We start from the raw sequence: 6,755 nt of genomic DNA on the forward strand, positions 1-6,755 counted from the left end.
GCCCCGGCCCCGTGGGGGGGGGGGGGGGGGGAATCTAATTTCAGATGCTCCATCTCCCATCAAACGCTTAAACTAAAAGCTCCTTGAAGCAGGAATGGGAGTCTTAAACATTTATATTATCTTGGAGGGGCTGCCAGAAAAATTAATCATCTGTTTCACACAGCATCCACCAGAAGCACAGGAAGGGAAACTGAAAATAAAGTTTTCAAGCTATACCCTACCCCTTCTGTGCTCGGCTGCTCTACTGCAATCTCGAGTAAGGAGCACTGATCTTTAGGGAAAACACACTCCCATTTTCATCCAAATGAACACAGGCTTTTCAGAAGCACTAGTGGGGGAAGAAAAAGTTGGTTCCCCCTAGAAGAAGCAGTAGCTCCTTGAGGTCTTGCTGGGCTGCTCTCACACACAGCATGTGAGGAAATGGGCCCAAAACCCTGTACTAAATTATGCAGAGCAAGAATTAGAACTCTTCTCTGAAACCCTGCCTTGACAAGTAAATTTCTCTCATTTCACTGAGAAACACATCTCTGGAAGCTGATCTCTTACCAGAACATAGCACTTTTGGACAAAAACCTTCTCCAAAAAACCTACCTGGAAAAAGAGACCGGGAGAGGTAGGGAAACAGAATTACAACAGATTACCAAAATATTTTGGTCACGCTGTAACACTGAGTTAGATGTACTCAGTTCTTGCATAAACAACTCAAGCTGGGGAGGACATAGGAAGTGGCCAAGGACCAGCAAGGAGCCAAGAGCAAATACATTTTCTAGTCCCTGCTATAAATGAACATGTGTACACCACAGTTACCCAAAACCTAATCTGTAATCTCTTTGGGTGATACTACACTCTTCCCTGTAAATACTCCTAAACCAACTTTGTTCCTATAGGTTGTTTCTAGGAACACCAATGAGATTGAAACAACTAAGTCGGCCCTTGCCACAGTTGCCCTGGAGGTGCAACGGGGATTTGGTGCTCAGCTCTGAATTTCCATTTCCTGAGCGGAGCTCACCAGAGCACTCCTTTATGCTGTTCATCCCTCCAACTTTCTTTTCCTAACAAACTTCCCCACATTGCATTGCTAGGACACAACTGCAATCTAAAGATGTTTAGGAAAAAAACCAGCTCAGTTAGCCATGCTCCCTTAAACGCAATGTGCTGTGGCTCCTAACTGAATTCATTAGCATCGGCCCATTGACTTCAAGCAGAACCGAACCATAGGTTCCCCAAAAGTCTCACTGCTCCTGGTATCTGCTGTCTTCCAGAACACGTATGTCCAGACTCCACAGTGATATAATCTCAGTAACCTCATTGAATCCAATCAAACACATCAGGGGGAAACCCAGACCACTACCCTGTTTACACCCAGAAAATACAAAGCAATTAGGACAGAGCTTGCATATTTTAAAAAAATACTACATATATTTTTAAAATAAGACATTCCAACCTCTTTTCCTGTTCCCTTCTTCTCCCACTACTTTTGCACCTTTAGATCAGACCTGCTATTTTTTTTTTCCTGTTCACATGAAAAGTATATTTAATATTAACTGCACTGGTCACAATGAGAAACTGAATAGGGAATGCTGATAGCCAGTATGCGCAACCCAGTACACAGAACAGCCCCAGCACCCAGAGACACCTACCAGCATGCTTACCCTAGCACACAGCACAAATTTGTGTGCTTGTATCCACAGCACCACGGACATGCAGGAGGGTGGGGCGGGAGGAACGTAACAGTGACACTCCCAAAGCAGGATTTGCACAGTGATCTCTGCCAGCCACAGCCACCAACACTTGTGACAACACAGCCATGGGATTTCTAGAGGCTGGGTGTGTCTACAAGAGTTTCAGTCCCTGTTTAGATACCCTGAAAATAAGTAGTAAAAGCAATACCTTCCTCCCATGCATGATCCCATAGTAAATACACAGACACATCAAAACATCCATCTGCATTAGCATGCACAAGCATAAAGGTGCATACAGATGCACACAGGTGCATACTCAGATGCAAGCATTTAAGGCCTAAGTGAACTAAATCCTCTTTTTTTCTTTTTAACAAAAAAACCCAACCCACTCCTAGACATAGTTCTATAATTTATTTCAAATCCCATTGACCATAAAAAGGATTTATAACAAAACAAAATTTAAGTGCTATGGAACCAGCTGCATGGGGCTTTTTGACAAATACCAGAAAACTTTTCAATCAAAATAATTTATTAGTTTAATCTCTCAAACAGCACGCGCGTTTTTTGCTTGATTTGATGGCCCTAATGTCACAATCTGATACCAGGCCTTTAGCCTGGTACCTCACTCACTCCCCCCCCAGTGTCTCAAGTGCAAATACCTGTTTCACGGAGAGGGGGGAACACACCAAAAAAAACACCACAGATATCTCAGTTCTAGAATGACTTTTTTTTTTTTTTTTTATTTTGGGGGGTAGTCTGGAGAGTCTCAAACTTAAAACAGGTTGGTTTGGGGGCTGCAAAACAAAGCTTAAACTGAGACAGATTAGCTAAAACAAAGCCAGTGCATTTTCTGTCTATCCTCAATTTTATCTTATCGAAATAAGAGATTTAGAGTTTTACCCCAAATGTGATGGCCTATAAAAGGAACAAAGTATGAAAGTTCCGGCTGCAGCAAGTGGAACTTCACCCAGAAAGCTTTTTTATCAAGACAGAAAAATCCCTGCTTGAAAAAGAATTCATTTACAGAAAACAAGAGCAATTCAAAGTTGTCATTAAAATACACAAAGTGATTCAAATTTACCCCAAAATTGACTTTGCAACATTTAATACGTGCATCTAAGTTCAGGCACCTCTATAGAAGACCATAGCTATCGTTAAATCAGGCCTTGTAACACTGTGCAAGAGTAAACCCTTTTCATTTGGAAATTTAATCATTGCATGGTGCAGACTCTACCATTCTGAAACAATTTCAAGTAATATATCTGAAACTCCAGCCTCAGAGGTACAGCTTTGCAGACAGGGCACATAAAACTGTGACAGAGCTCTTACTGTGAATAAATAATGGTGGCTATATCTAGAAAACAATACCAGCCTACACACCACTTGATAAATATCCCCTATTAAGAAGCTCCAGCATTTTACAAGCATACTGGATAGCTAGCAGTGATCACACTGTAATCTATTTTAATTCACATTGAAAAGTGTTTTTTTCTCCTTTCAGGAGAGAAAGTCTTTCTGCAGCCAAGTAGTTGTAAACAAAGTTACAGATCTCTGAAAAAACAAGACATATTTCAGCTGAAATACCTCAGTTTGGATTATTATATTGTGTTTTCAAACCTATTATGAATTCCTATCTTGAAGTCAGCGTGCCTTCACTGAAACACATCCATTTTCATCCAAACCAGTCTATAACAGCAAAGCGCTTGCTTACCTGGCTGCTGCCTGGGACACAGCATGTTGATCCAGGAGGGAAGGAGGAAAACCTCACCAAGGATAGCTGCCTTCTACCAGCCAAGGCCACCAAGGCATGGTTTCTGTTCCCAAAGGACACAGCACTCCTGGCTGGTGGGATATTATCCTTTTTATTAACCAACACAGCAGCCCTCAGCTTTTGCAGGTGGCCTTTGTTCTGGGGCAAACTCAGCTTAGCTGGTGAGCAAGATGAAATGCCTGAAAGCAAGTGGTGGCTCTCAGGAGCACAGGGCAAAAGCCACAAAACAAGAGCAGGAAGCACAGGGAGACCCAAGCTGCTTGGTGTAGGAGAGTGCCTCTGATGTTCCTCTGGGCAAAAGCCACGGCCCTGCCAATAAAATTATGAAAATAAGTGCTAATATTGTGGCATCTGTGTAACATCTGAGACAGGGATGAAAAGGCATGAAAAATACCAGAAGAGAGGTGTTTTTCTCTGGCAATCAGAACAGCTTTGTTATCTCGTTAGAGCTGATTGTGGCATGATTTGTGCCAGGCAACAGTGAGTTCAGCGCTGCCCTGACACCACTCCAGATACTTTATTTACTTTGAGATTAAAGCGATGGCATAAAGCAAAGCTGTATCAGATAGGAGCTTTATCAAAGTATCAAGAATGATTTTCCTTCCCACCAGCGTACTCTGTTTTCTGAGGTTAGGAAGAGTGCTCGCAGCAAGGAGTTGTGACTGCTCAGGATCCATCCGATATCCCTCACTCTCCCCTGGTTTTATACAGAGGACTTAGTTGCCTAACTCAGGGCTCCAGTATGTTTTTGCTAGCAAGGCACCCAAATCCTTCTGTAGATTTAGCCCTCAACATCCTGATTAAAGAAGCAGCTACTTTTTATGTCCTTACATCAGCTTGGAATAATTTTTCCTAGTTATTGAAAACAGCTGCTCTTCTGATTAGTACACTGAGCATTTATTTTCTCTTATACCAGTGTCAAACTGCTTCACTGCAGCACAGACAGGAGACACTTATTTCTACAAAATAAATCTGCTAAATAGAAGCAGAAGCAAAATGGAAAAAATATTTTGGCATTTTTTCGCAGTGGTACACAATGAGACAAAGCACATTCTCAACGAATTCATTCACTGTTGTTCTGACACGTCATGAAAAAATGAGGAAAGCTATATAAAAATGAGGGCTTTTTTAATACTTCAAAACTTCCCACAGAACAGTTTGCGTCAGTTAAAAGTTGTTGCAGCAGAACACTTCACCAAAGAACCCCCACAGCAGTGAGATTGCAAATGCTACTGCAAAAAAAATTACCTTTTACAATGGAAAACGGCTTGGATTAAAGTTTTCCAGCCAAAAGGTCTCAGGGAGGCTACCTGGGAGCAGGCAGGAAAGGGTAAATCCCGGCACTGCAGCAGGTGGAGACAGAGCTGGCAAGACCCGCAACCGGCAGCATTTTGCACCCAGCTAGGCAGCAGCTCTGCCCGTCTCCTTCATTTCAGCCCTCCTGCCGATCTGCTGTGTTTAAAGCTCTGAAACCCTTTCAGCAGGGAGGTTTTACATGGCCTTTAAAAGACAGAAAAAGCCTACCAAGGCACTAGCCCCATGAGTCTCTGCTTGTAAAAGGAGGAGGTGTGTACATTTGTTTGTGTTGAAAATTTCAACTAATTTGGGGCAATTTTTGAGCCCAGCTGTGGACTGATCTGATTAAAGGTACTTGGTTAACAAACAACACATGGTTTGGCCAAGATACCAAAGTAGAAAGAAAAATAATGTAGAGAAACTATATTTTCCATGCATTATTTTTAATTCAATTTGGTATTAGATAAAGATAACTCCCTTTCTGCAAAGATCCATATTTATCCAAACCACCCCTCACTGTGCTTAACACACTCAACTTTGCAAGATACTGTTTAATGTATTTTAATTCAATTTAAAAAAAAACCTGCTTTCAAAATAAACAACACTTTAAATTGAACTAAAAGTACCGCTGGCACAGCTATAGACCCTGACAAACTTACAAATATGAAGCAGCTGTGTGTTATTTCAGTAACTTGTATGCATGCTTGTTGCCTTCCCAGTCAGGGTTCCAGGCAGAAATCCCTTCCGCTGGTATGTAGTTAAAGATAAAATATGTCCTTAGCACAGGAGCCGGTACAGACTGCCATCGCAGCCCTCCCATACCCGTTATGGGGGTTTAGAAATCAGTGAGATTGTGTCACGTGCATCCCATGTCCTTCCCCAGGGTCTGTGAGTCTGGACCTTTGCACAGCCTGAATTGTCTCCAGCTGCTCATATTAACGTGCTCTCAGAGCACCTTTGCAGGATTTAAGCAGCTCAAAGTCTCCTAATCTGGTTGCCCCCTCCATGGGTATATTTTATGCAGACATTTTTGGAAGGATTGGGTGCTCTTCTAGTTTGTATGGTGTTGCCAGCTCCTCTTTTCCTCAGAGGACCAGGCAATTAATTTATGGAGAGGATTAGATCTGAGCAGATTCTTGAGAGACTCTGAATTTTTGCATTGCTTTCTCAAGAGCATTTGTAGAGGTTATTTATACAAAAAGTGTAAGAAACTTCAGCAGGAGAAGAGAAAATTGCTAGTCAGATGTCTATATACCACCATCTGCTACAGGGGCTGTATGGGAAGCAGCATGAAGGCACAACAAAAGAACTGAGGGTGTTGTGGCAGCAGGAATCCAAAATTATTATTACAACTTCTTGATTTTCCTCAATATTTAACAGCTGCCAGAGAATTCATAAACTGAAACCTGCATCTTTTATATACTTAGTACTCTGGATTTGAACCACATAGGAACTAACTCAGATTAAGTACCAACTTTTTAACAAAGCCAGTGCATCTCACATTTGAATTACTGATATTGAAAGAGGGCTGCAAAGCTGATGAGTTGAAGGACCCTTTACATTTACTGGTTAGACAGGATCAGCCTTTTAAAACTGCCTTGTTTTTATCTTGAAATTTAACAGCAGTTCTCTGGTGTTAATTTTCTCACTGTATTAAAAAAGTCTCAGGACTCTTCATCTTGGTGCCATGTAAAAAAAAGACATTAGGGACAGGGACGTGATTTATGATGGTATTTAAATATAGTATGGAAATCATGATGGCAATTTAAGCAAGGAAACTGAGAGCAATGGGAATAGTAGCCTAATTCACCCTGTCCACATTAGGGTCAGACCCAGCATTCACCAAATCACGGGGAAAATGTCCCGGGCTTGTAACTGCCTGAGAAGACAAGTAAATCCCAGTGCCACTTAAGGCTAATTAGAATCATAGAATCATAGAATCATAGAATCATTGAGGTTGGAAAAGACCTCTAAGATCATCGAGTCCAACCGTCAACCCAACACCA

This window comes from Aptenodytes forsteri, unplaced genomic scaffold (assembly GCF_000699145.1).
Source record: "Aptenodytes forsteri isolate BGI_AS27 unplaced genomic scaffold, ASM69914v1 Scaffold299, whole genome shotgun sequence".
NCBI classification, from domain to species: Eukaryota; Metazoa; Chordata; class Aves; order Sphenisciformes; family Spheniscidae; genus Aptenodytes; species Aptenodytes forsteri.